Raw genomic sequence first — 12,909 nt, forward strand, 5'->3', positions numbered from 1 at the left:
TCCAGTGGGTCACGCACACCGACTTGCTTGAATTCCACTAGGTGTATTATCCCATTGGTCGTGCGATTACCCCGCGACAGAGTTGGAGTGGGGTGGACAAGATCGATTACCTGAAGTCGACGAATGCAATGTCCTCCTAGCTCCAAACGATCGGACAGCTGCCCAGCTCGCTCACTCTCTCCCTCTCTGTCTCTTTCACTCTCTGTTGGTTGAAAATGGGGTCCTCCTGCCCCCCCCCTCAGAGTTTTATACTCTGGTAGTTCTGCTCTACACCCTCCACGTTCTGTCCCTGGTGTTCCTTATGCCATTACCTTGCATCTACTCCATTTTTTCCTTTTGTTCCAGTGATCTCTCCTTGGTTTCACAGCAGTAGCCCTGTGCCTCTTCGTGTGCAATTTCCTACTGCTAATCTATCCTAAACACATTCTGAATCGAAACCAAAAAACTGAACCAATTTCTTCATGTTGTCTAGTCATTATCAACCAGATTGTTCAAAAACACTTACCTGTTCTGAAGATCAAAAACACCAGACTTCCTACCTATCTCAAGCTCCGTTTCAGGGTGAATGCCCTACTTCGGTGCTCGATATGGGGCACGCGAGTGCTCGAGCTTGAATTCGTTGGTCCCCGCAACGGAACCAAAATGTGGGAGCTTTCGCTCAACCGCCAAGATCCACGGACCGCTTATTGTTCAAGTGTTCCAAGCGAGCTCTCATGGCTATCTCTCACCTAGCCGTCGCGCCACCGATCCTATGAATGTAGTGAACTTACCTTGATGCTCGATTGAGTTCCCTCCTCTCTCTCACACTTAGGTAGCTCCACGATTCTTGATGCTAGCTCAAGCATCCTCAAGCCTCCTCCTTCTCCAAGCCTCATCCTCCATAGCCGCACGCGCAAGAGAAGAGAAGGAACGAGAAGAGGAGAAGGGGGGGGAGGAGATGGTGGAGAGCTTCACCCTCTTGATTCCTCACTCTTTCACGTGCTCACTCTCTCAATCTCTCACACTCCCTCTCTCAAGAGCACACACACAAGCAAGAAGAAGAAGAGAAGAAGAGAGGAAGGAGAACACTAGTTTGCCACACCAAAGAATGAGCTCTTCATTCACTTTTCAGCTTTTTATACAAAACCCTACTTCTCTTTTGGGCGGTCATTCCCTTTTTCCCTTTTTTACATGGCCAGTCATAGCCCAGGCCCTGTTTCCCTTTTTCTTTTCTCTTCCTTGCTTTCTTTTCACTACCCTTTTATCTTTACAAATAGCACGGGTGAGAGCCCGGCACTCTTTTACAAGATTTTAGAGTGCGCTTTTTATGCGCCTTTCCCTTTTTACGGTTGCCTTGGTCTTTGACGGTTGTCCTTGTGCTTTTTGAGTCTTTGACGGTTGTCCTTGCGCTTTTTGAGCTTTTTCTCACTCTTTTCCTTCCGTCGGGCTATCTCTTTTCGCCTTGGCCCTGCGTCTTTAGAGTGCGTGTTTGAGGTTAACAGGTCTCATAGTGCTTATGTAGCAACAGTGATTCAGAATAGGAGGTCAGCATGGTTGGATCAATATCTGAAGAAGAACAAATTGAAGGGGATTTAGTTCTGATGTACAATTCCAAATTGGGCAGGCATCTTGGGAAGCTCAAACTCAGGTATGTGGGGCCATACACAATTTTTCAGGGCATTGGTTAGGGAACATTTATTTTGTCTGACTTGGAGGGGAATTTGCTTAAAAAACCTGTTAATGGTTTCCGATTGAAGAAATTCTTGCCTAGTGTGTTTCACGACACTAGAGATGTGCAATGTGACTTGGTGGGAGCGATCTCATGTTCTAATTTTGAAGGACAGTATTATTATTCTATTGTTGAAACCGACTGGGGTGACAAGGGCATTATAAGGAGAATAAGAGATGATGGCAAACGTCAAGTCTTCACATGTGCTGAGGTGGGTTTTCCAAAGTTTGGCGCATGCAAACGGCTGTTCGAACTTGAGTCTACTCGCGCACAGAGGATTCATTCGCGTTCTGCGTTTTCAAGGCCTAGCGTTTTCTGTGACGTTTTGCTGAGCGTTCTGCTATACTTCTACTTCGTTCTCAGTGCTTGTTTGCGAGTTCTTTTCTTTCCAAAGCTTCCCGCTATGAGGAGAAAACTCAGTTCACCAGAGAAGATGGCTGATGAGCCAGTCTGGCGTTCTGCTCGTGGTAAGGAGAAATTACCACAGGCTGATGCAAATGACTCAGATGCTAGCGAGGAGGATCTTACCAATTATGAAATTAAATCGCGCGCCGCGAGAGATTTGGCCTTGAAATTGATGTATCCTTTACAGGATTTTCAGGTTCAGATGAATATTGAGCAGGAAGATAATGTTTTATGGTTGGAGCAAATGAAGCTAACTGAGTATGCTAGATTGCCATGGGAGAAGTATGAACAGAACATTTATGCACCCACTCAGTTGGCCTGTTTGCAGTCAGCTGATGTACCTTCCTGTCATAAGGAAGTGACCCCTGAGTTTTTAGCCAAAGTTTTTAAGTTGCCAATGGAAGGAGAAACAAAATGGAGCAAAGCATCAGATGAGCTGATGGTTGCTGAGTTTGGAGCTGCAGAAGGAAGCAGGAACTATTATGTAATCAAAAAGGTTAAGAATAAAAACAGAAGAATTCAGCTGACATGGTTCATGGAGAGGATCTTAATTCTGGTGAAATTCGACTACATGAGCAAAGATACATTTGGTTTACTGGTAGCTGCAGAATCAGGCATTATGTTCAATTGGGCACATATCATGTACAACAGATTAGTTATGGAAGTACATGGTACAGACAAAAGAAAGCAATCTGGTAATAGCAAAATTCCAGCCATTCTGGGAATGATTTTTGAGGGGGCCAAAGTGGATTCTTTTCAGTTAGCATTGTCATGTTCTGGTTTGGGTAAAAACAGAAAGGCAGGGGGTAGTAGAAGAACTTCTATCTCTACTTCTGTGCCTGATGAGTCAGAACCACCAACCAAGAAGATAAAGACAGAGACAGCAGTTGAAAGTCAGAAGCATGATCAGAAAATAGAATCTGTGGATCAGGGGAGTGAAGTTCAGATTCAGACTGAAGAAACAGGTGAATGGGGGACAGATTTGAAAAGTCAGTTGCAGAAAATACCTATTTGCAGGCAAGGCCAAGTACAGGAGATTCCTGTGAAGAAAATATCAATGAGATTGGGAAAAAAGTAGAAAGAGGAGCAAAATGTACAGCCTGAAACTGACTTAGTGAAGAAATCAGATGTTTTGATGGGGAAACAGAAAATTGAAGACTTGGACATTTCAGTAAATGTGGATAAGAAGGATCAAGAGAATTTGATAGCTTCATTGGCTGTTAAATCACTACAGGAACTTATTGTGTTCATTGAAAAACAGCAAGTTCATATTCATAACTTGAATCAGACTGTTCAGATGTTGAAGGATTCAAATACAGCATTGGTGTCTATGATGCAAGATGAAAGAGCCAAAACTGTGAACTTTGATGTGTTGTCACAAAAAGTTGAGGAATTAGGAGAGTTTTTCAGAAGTCAGATGATTGAAAAGAAGAGACCATTGTAATGATGAACAGGAAGCTGTCAGAAGCAGAAATCAAAGCAAATACAGTGAGGGAATGGATAAAAGATCTGAAGTTAACCTTTGATAATGAGCTTACTGAATTGTCAAAAGAAAACACAAGGTTAATGGCAGAATGTGGTGTGTTGAAGGACAGACTAAAGGTGTTGGAGGATGTGGAGAATCAATTAAAAGGTTCAGTTGATTCAGATGAAGTTGATGTAGATGCAATATTCTTGACAGGAAATGATTTGAATCATCTGGTCAATGAAGTATTGGAAAATGGAGATATGGTTTGGAACTCTATATAGAAAAAGATGGAAGGGGTAATGCAGAAACCTTGATTAAGGATGAGTCAGAAATAGAAGCTAATCTGAATATGTTAAATAAGGAATTGTTGAGTACAGTGGAAATGCAAAAACATACCCTGACAATTCAAAAATTGGATTCAAAAAATTTGGAAGAATAGATTAAAGCTTTGAAAGGTCAGAGAGGAAAGGCAAATTTGTTTCAGAAGAAATCTGAAGAGGCAAAAAGTGTCAGGATTGTGGGAGAGAAGGAAGGAGTCTCACTTGTAGCTTTCTTGCTTGCACAATGGGGGAATACACACAAGGGTGGAGGCTGAAAACAATTTTCCTCTTCTTAGTTGTGTAAGCCAAAAGAACTCTCATACAAAGAAATAGAAGGACCCTATATATGGGTCTCAAACCAAACTCAACTAACTAAGCTGGCATACTAACTGAGCCACGAACTAGAGTAGATAAGGATAGCTATCATGTAGCTATTATTCATGGGCGGTGTACCAATTGCATCTGCAACTGACACGTCGGTGACATAAATACACAACGGTCACCCTGGCGTATCACGAGTGGAGCTCGATATCTCAACACTCCCCCTCGAGCTCAATCCCAATTCCTGCACACCAAGCAGGTCTCTGAACTTGCACAGCTTCTCTGCACCCAATGCCTTCGTGAATATGTCAGCTACCTGATCCTCTGTGCTGACATAAACTAGATCAATAAGACCTAGTAAAATCCTCTCTCGCACATAGTGATAATGCACCTCAATGTGCTTTGTTCTAGCATGATAGACTGGGTTATTTGCCAAGTGTATACTGCTCATGTTGTCACAATAAATGACAACTGGCCCATCTGTAGACTGATGCATATCATAGAGTAGCTTATGCAACCAAGCTACCTCACATGCAGCCATTGCTGCACCCCTGTACTCAGCCTCTGTGCTCGACAAGGCAACTGTAGGCTGTTTCTTGCTGCTCCAAGTGACTGCACCACTCCCAAAAGAGAACACATATCCACTGGTAGATCGTCTATCAGAAATGCTACTAGCCCAATCAGCATCAGTGTATCCATGCAACTGTATCTGAACCCCAGTCTCATAAAATAGTCCATACTGCAATGTGGACTTCACATACCTGAATATGCGTCTAGCCGCATCCAAATGCGGTTTCCTTGGAGCCTGCATAAACTGACTTACCAATCCAATAACATAGCTCAAATCTGGCCTGGTAATAGTCATATAAATCAAACTTCCTACTATGCGTCTGTACATAGTAGGGTCTTCCAGAAGCTCACCTGCATCTGCGCTCAGCTTCACATTCTGCTCCAAAGGAACTGAAATAGGCTTATAGCTTGTCATCCCATATTTGGACAGCATGTCCAATCCATACTGCCTTTGCAAGAGCTGTATCCCACTTGGTGATCTAATCACCTCAATGCCCAAGAAATAACGCATCTCTCCCAAATCCTTCATCTCAAACTTCTGCTTCAATAGCATTTTCACATGAAGGATATCTTCATCACTGTCACCTGTCATAATAAAATCATCAACATAAATGACAAGTAGCATAATACCTTTCTCTGTTTTTCTCACATAGAGTGAGAAATCTGCCTTGGAAATCTGAAAGCCAATAGTGACAAGATACTGTCCTATCTTGTCAGACCATACTGTCCTATCTGCAAACAAACTCAGGATGAATAGCATGCACATAACCTGGTGGCTGCTCCATATATACCTCTTCTTGCAAATCACCATGCAAAAAGGCATTCTTTACATCCATCTGATGTAAAGACCATTCCTTTGATGCAGCCATAGCAATGACTGCTCTTACGGTTGCCATCCTTGCAACCGGACTGAATGTTTCTTCATAGTCAATGCCATATGTTTGTGCATACCCCTTGACTACTAATCTTGCCTTGTATCTGTTCACAGAACCATCTGCACTGTGCTTCACCTTATAAACCCACTTACAGCCAATTGCATTCTTACCTTTAGGTAAAGGTACTAACTCCCATGTAGCATTTGCTTCCAAGGCATCCATTTCTTCATCCATGGCTTTCTCCCATTTTTCTTTTCCCATGGCTTCCTCAAAAGAAGTGGGTTCTGGTTCATGTATCACTTTAACCATAAATGCATAGTGAATGGCTGTAAATCCATCATATTTCAGCCTATCCACAGGATACCTAGCTCTCGTAGACCTGCGCAAAGTAGGTTCACTCCCAGGTGCTCTCAAAACATCCCTGGTCTTCCTTACTCCAGGTGTAACAATAGAAGGAATATCCAACTCATCATCAATGCTCTGTTCTGAGCCATTGGATTCACCATCCACATAAGAGTGACCTGCATTCACATCAAACATGGGCTGATCTATCTTCTCTTTTCCTTTTCGTGACACCTGTATACCACTATTTGCACTGCCTTGAGAAGATTCTCCTAATCTCAATCTGCCTGTCCATGGCGAAGAATGTGAACCACTACTAGAGGACGCTCCAGGTCCACTAATATTTTGTGATTGCTGCTGTGAATTCTGTGCAGCATTACCATTTTGTGCATCTACACCATCAATCACATTTACTGGTTTATACCAGCTACTCATCTCATCAAAAACAATATCTTTGCTCACTGTAAACTTACGAGTAGAAGGGTTATAGCATCTATACCCTTTTTGCTGCAGAGAGTAACCAATAAAGATGCACTTCTCAGCTTTTGGATCCAACTTGGATCTCAACTCATCTAGCACACATACATAGGCAATGCAACCAAAAATTTTCAAATGAGAAATATCTGGTTTCCTACCAGTATACCTCTCCTCTGGAGTCATTCCATGTATTGCTGCAGTGGGAGTCCTGTTCATTATGTAGACTGCTGTAGCAACTGCTTCAGCCCAATAAAAATCTGGCAAGTCTTTTTCATTGAGCATGGCACGAGACACCTCTCCAATATGTCTATTTTTTCTTTCTGCAATTCCATTTTGCTGTGGGTATGAGTGCATGAATATTGGTACTTTATGCCATGCTCCTGCAAGAACCTTGCAAACTCATTTGAGAGGTACTCTCCCCCTCCGTCTGACCTTAGGCATTTTATTTGCAGGCCTGTTTCTTTTTCAACCATAGCTTTAAGAGTTTTGAAATGCCCAAAAACTTCACTTTTCTTTTTCATAAAATACACCCAAACTTTTCTGCTATAGTCATCAATAAAAGTAACAAAATAATGACAGCCTCCAAGAGATGCAGCTTTAGTAGTCCACACATCAGAGTGGATTAATTCCAATGGCTTCTTACTCTCTTGAACATGTCTAGGAAATGGTTTCCTTGCCTGTTTTCCAAACTGACAAGCTTCACATACCTTATGCATTTCTGCAACCTTGAATTTGGGCAATCCTGCAACAATATTTTGGGCCTGCATTGATTTAAGTCGATGTACATTAACATGACCAATGTGTTTATGCCAGATATCAATATCTGTAACCACACCGGTCCCATGTGCAAACATTGCTGCACTCAATTCAGACATGTCTGCATCCAATGTAAACATTCTGCCCTTCTTCTTTCCTTTTGCTATCAAGCGACCTTTATTTTTCATATCCTCAACAAAGCATCCATGAGGATTAAATCTGACCTGCAAACCCTGTTCAACCATTTGACCAACAGAAACCAGATTTTTGGTGATATTCGGGACATGAAATACATCGGACAAGTATTTCTTTTTCCCATCCTGCATAGACAAAGGAATTTTTCCAATCTGCACAATCGGATGTGTAGTATCATCACCAGTCTCCACAAATCCTGGTTTTTCCATTTTCCTTGCATCCTCCATCCATTCTGCATGACCTGTCATGTGGTTTGATGCACCTGAGTCAACATACCATACATCGTTGCTTTCTTCTGCACTTGTCACAGAATTGTTCATGTGCTGCACCATAAACAAATGCTCATTTCTGTCATCACCATGTCTACTAGAAGATGCATAATTCCCTTGTTGCTGTTTTCCATTCATGATGTCATTCTGCTTTTTATAGCAGTCTTTAGCCATATGACCCATTTTACCACAGTAGTAGCATTCAACATTACTGTTTGTATTTTGACCTCTTTGCCATCCACCACAACCTCTTTGGCTCCCCCTGCCTCTAGAGTTACCACGTCCTCCTCCATAGGACTGGTTTTCTTGAGTTTGCTGCATATTCTGATTTCTACCACGGCCTCCATATTGGCCTCCTCTACCTCTGCCTCTACCTCTTCCAGCATTTGAGTAGAAGACAGCTTCTTTTGAAGTTCTTCCTCAAGAAGATGCACCACCATTTCTCTGCTCCTCAGAAATTAGAAGAGCAATCAACTCCTCAAAATCAGGAAATCTTTCACGGACGGAAATGGATGTCCGAAACTACGCATAATCCTTTCCTAGACCATTCAAGGTCACGGAAACTAAATCATCATCTTCCACTGGCGACCCAATGGAAGCAAGTACATCTGCAATCTTCTTCACCTTCATGTGGTAGTCATTGATGCTCATATTTTCTCTTTGCACATTATGCAACTCTTGCTTGAGCTGCATTTTCCTGGCTTGTGTATTTGTGCTATACATTTTTGACAAAGTGTCCCATGCCTCCTTTGGCGTACTTGCATCTTGAATATGCACAATCATAGAGTCTGAAATGTTGATAGACAGCCAATACATAACTTTCCTGTCTCTCTCATGCCATGCTTTAAATGCCTGCATTTGCTGTTGATTGGGAACATCAGGAAGAACTGGTTCTTCTTCATTTCCTGCAACAAATTCCCAATATCCTTTTCCCATAAGAAAATTCGTCATTCTAAACTTCCATGCTTGGAAGTTGTTCTTGTCAAGCTTTTCAGTGACAATCTGTGAAAGAGAATCAGACGCCATTACAGAATACTGCAAAAAATTCCGTCACTGCAAAAAAACACAGCTTCACCCTCACAAGGGCAAATCTGCAAAACTGGCGAAAGTGGTATTTGACCACACAGTCACTTCTTAGTGACGATTCTGCATCAACAGGCAACAAGGATGATTCTGTTTCTCCCAATGTCTCTGCGCACAGGCATACGATGCAATTTCTGCAGTAACTTTTCACCGACTTGTAGAACAGTGGTCGCACAGCATAAAATAGGGTCTTTTCCTGAGTGTGTGCAAAAAACGTCCGCCTCCAAAACAGGCCCCGAAATGGCCTCAAATAAAAAAAACAGGGTCGCCAAGGGCTAAAGGCCTTTCCCGCAGCATATAGTGCCCTCTTGCTTCACCGCGAAGGGCGTCTCAACCTGAGACAATGCACTCTTGCAATTTCCGGCTATGCTACTTGCAGAGATCTGCTCCCAAAACAGAAAATGAAAGCAACACTGCTCCTCTTACCAGAACGCCGCGAGCTTGGCTTGCTTTCTTGAGCTCCTTACCACGAACAAGGCTCTGATACCATGTCAGGATTGTGGGAGAGAAGGAAGGAGTCTCACTTGTAGCTTTCTTGCTTGCACAATGGGGGAATACACACAAGGGTGGAGGCTGAAAACAGTTTTCCTCTTCTTAGTTGTGTAAGCCAAAAGAACTCTCATACAAAGAAATAGAAGAACCCTATATATGGGTCTCAAACCAAACTCAACTAACTAAGGTGGCATACTAGCTGAGCCACGAACTAGAGTAGATAAGGATAGCTATCATGTAGCTATTATTCATGGGCGGTGTACCAACCGCATCTGCAACTGACACGTCGGTGATATAAATACACAACGGTCACCCTGGCGTATCACGAGTGGAGCTCGATATCTCAACAAAAAGTAGTCAATCTGACTATGAAGACAAATTCAAAGCACTGATTCAGTTTGTTAGTAAACACAGAAGTGTTTTTAGAGGGAGAACTGATGTGTCAGAATCAGAGGAGTGGAAGAATATTCAGCAATGGTTATTGGATTTTTCTGATGAGAAGAATTTTTCAGACACTTTGGAGCCTGAGGAAGTGAAGAAAGACAGTGAGGAAGTAATTCAGGAAGAAAATCTGATTCAGGAAAGATCGGCAATTATTCCTGTTGGAGATGTCTACAATGTACCAATCCAACATGAGGTTGTTTTTACAAATGTGTAGGATGCAAATGTGGATTTTTCCATAGAGGAAGCACAGATGATGGAAGATACACCAAAAGTAAACTAGTACTGAAAAGTGATCAGAATTTGAAGACAACACGATCAAGGGATTTTGTGGGTCCGGGTCAACTATTTTGGGAAAATAGTATCCACCGGGTGTGCCAATGTTAGAGGCATAACCTTAGGGATTATTTATCACTTTAGTTTGAGCCTTAGGGAGTAAGGGATATGTAGGGGTGTTAGTTATACCTTTTTGAATGGAAGAGTCATGAACCTTTTGGATGTAACTATTCGTGGAAGGAAGAGAGAATGGGAATGCGCTGCTGTAGAAGACAGTTCTGTTTTTGACAATGAAAGGATGTAACCTGATTTTGCCTGTGTATATCTGATTCTCTGTACTATATTCCGAATTATCTGATTCCATTGATAAGGTTAATGGTGATGAATAGTGAATATTGAATAGAGTATCATGATCAGAATGTGTATCTGAGAAGTTAGATTATCAATCAACATTTAGAACCAGATTTTGATTATCTGTTATGGAGGTTTTGTATCTGTTTGGTATATTAAGGGTGGAAATTGGCCCTGAACACTTGGCTTAGGTATATTAAGGGTGCAACAGTTGTTGTTTTTGTTGTTTTCTCCTCTTTTTCTTGGTCAGCGAAGGTGCATCTAATGGCTCAGGACCTTGGGCTAGGTCAACAGCTGATGTGCTTAGTTAGGCCTCAGCATTCTCCTTCTCTAGAGTATCCTTACGGGACATGGCCGTGGCCTACTGAATAGCCTCGCTAGGTTGTGAGAGCGCAACTACCTCCCTTTTCGGAGAGTCAAGCTCTTCAGCCAACTCCCTTGTATTTAACTCCTCCAGCCTAGGCTTTAGGCACTTTGAGAGTGCTGGAGTTGTCGAGAAAGTTGGTTGCGACACCTCCTCCATAGGTAAACTACTAAGGACACGTTCCGTAAGGGGTGTTGTCACGGCCAAAGATTGTGGCTACTGTGGTCCCTGATTGGAAGTAGTGGTGGCTAGTTCAGTGGACTGGCTACCATTGGTAGACTGCGGTGTCAAGTCCCTAGGTAGATCAAAAGTGGTCGTGCCTTTTATTGCCCTTTGCACCTTCACTTGTGTAGGTTGAGTAGCGGTTGAGCTAGCCACGGTGGATTGCACAGGCACATCCTTAGGTTGAGAGCTAAGGGTGGTGTCATGTCCTGCCTCTTGGACATTTGGAAGCTTTGGTGTAGGTCGAGATTGGGATTGAGTAGCCGCACTTGACAACTGTTGTGCTTCCTGTGTCCGTTCAGGGGAAGAGGGTGTGGGAGACTTGGAACTCCTAAGTGGCTTTGACACTGGCTGGGAGATTTGCTCGTGGCTGTTAGATGATTGTGCTATTTTCTTTATTGAGCATTTAACCTTGCCATGAGTAATGTTGTGCCTATGATGCCTACTATCCTCTTGGGGAATCAAAGGCTCCTTGGGCACTAGTAGCTTTTGTGTATCCTCAATGATTACATCTGATGGCTGCTTGTCAAGCACACCAGGCTGAGGATCTACCCTCCAATTGGTCCCGTTGGGTTTCTTGATTTCGACCATGACGGGCTCGGTCACTCCATTGTTTTTGACTTGGGACTTGGTTTTTTGTTTCGATCTCCTCCTACGCTTCTTTGCTCTTGATACGTCTTGGCCTTCAATCGACAAAGGAGGTTTAAGAGGGGGTTTTGGTACCCAAATCCAGCGGTTGCTTGCGTAGTACCCTTGAGCATGTAGCAACGCTTTGGATATCCATCGTGGCATTGTGCTGACCCTCCATCGATGCCTGCATCTATAAGGGTTGGACTTCTTTCGTGGTCTTCTACGATATCTGTAAGTCCCAACTCCATCCTTGGCCTTGTCTCCTCACCTTTTTGTTTCAAGCATGGCCTCACTCATTGGTTCTTGTTGTTTGACCTGTGCTTGTATCAACTCTTCCAACAAGTCCTTGCCCTCATTTGTAGGCCTGACTGTTATGTCATTACCTTCCTTGCCTTTCCCTTGAGGTTCGATGAGGTCACCCTTGCTAAAGGTGGTGACTATCCTCACACCCGGTAGTGTCAGGTGTATCCTTTGTGCTACATAGTCAGCCTCACACTTGGTCACCCTTTTGAAGGGTCTTCCTAGGAGGGTTTCTTTCCTGTAGCTAGCACTTTTTGGAGGAACATGAAATAGGATAGGCAAGCTTTCCATTTCAATTGTTGCAAGGATTTTGAACTTCCCTATGAGTGCTTGTGGGTGTCTCCCATAAGGGCTAAGAGTTGCACTAGTCGGTGTGAGCTCTGGTTGGCCTAGTAGGGTCCATGATTCATAGGTCAAGATGTTAAAATCTACTCCTTCATCAATTAGAGCATCAATAGTATGCTCTCTTTTCGCGGTGAGTTTGACCCTAAGATAAGCAGGTGGTACTATGTCTTCATCTTCTGAGTCTTGGCTTGTAAATTTAAGCCTTCTGACAGATGCCCTTGGGTCCCTAACTGCACAGTCAGACGTGGATTCTCTAATGAGATCTTGGGTTGTTTGTGCAGCACTGCTCAAGGTACATCTCTCGTCAAGAGTGTCATGTCTAGTCATCTTGGCATTTGCAGCTTGCTGATGTTGCATTTCGCTCTGACTAGACATGGTATGAACACAATGTCTTTGTGTTCTCGTGGCGTGGCCTTTTTGCCCTTGATGGCTAGATTGGCCCATTGATGTTCTAGGGTCTTTGTTTCTCTCTGTTTGGGTATGGGCTTTTGGTTGCTCTTTTGCAAGTGAGAATCCATGCTCGTGTAGAGCCATTACTACACTAGGGTCCAATTTGGAGGACCCGTCACGGCGTGTGTTTTCTCTCCAACCTACTTAGGGGAGATGCAGAGGGGGCAGAGCCCTCTCTACGGGGGTCCGAGGAGGGGGGCAGTCCCCCCCGGCCCGCAGGGCCGTTACGGTAAAAGCCATGCACAATTT

This window comes from Lygodium microphyllum, chromosome 13, assembly GCF_053477565.2.
Source record: "Lygodium microphyllum isolate KBCC chromosome 13, Lygodium_microphyllum_v1.1.10, whole genome shotgun sequence".
Taxonomy (NCBI): domain Eukaryota; kingdom Viridiplantae; phylum Streptophyta; class Polypodiopsida; order Schizaeales; family Lygodiaceae; genus Lygodium; species Lygodium microphyllum.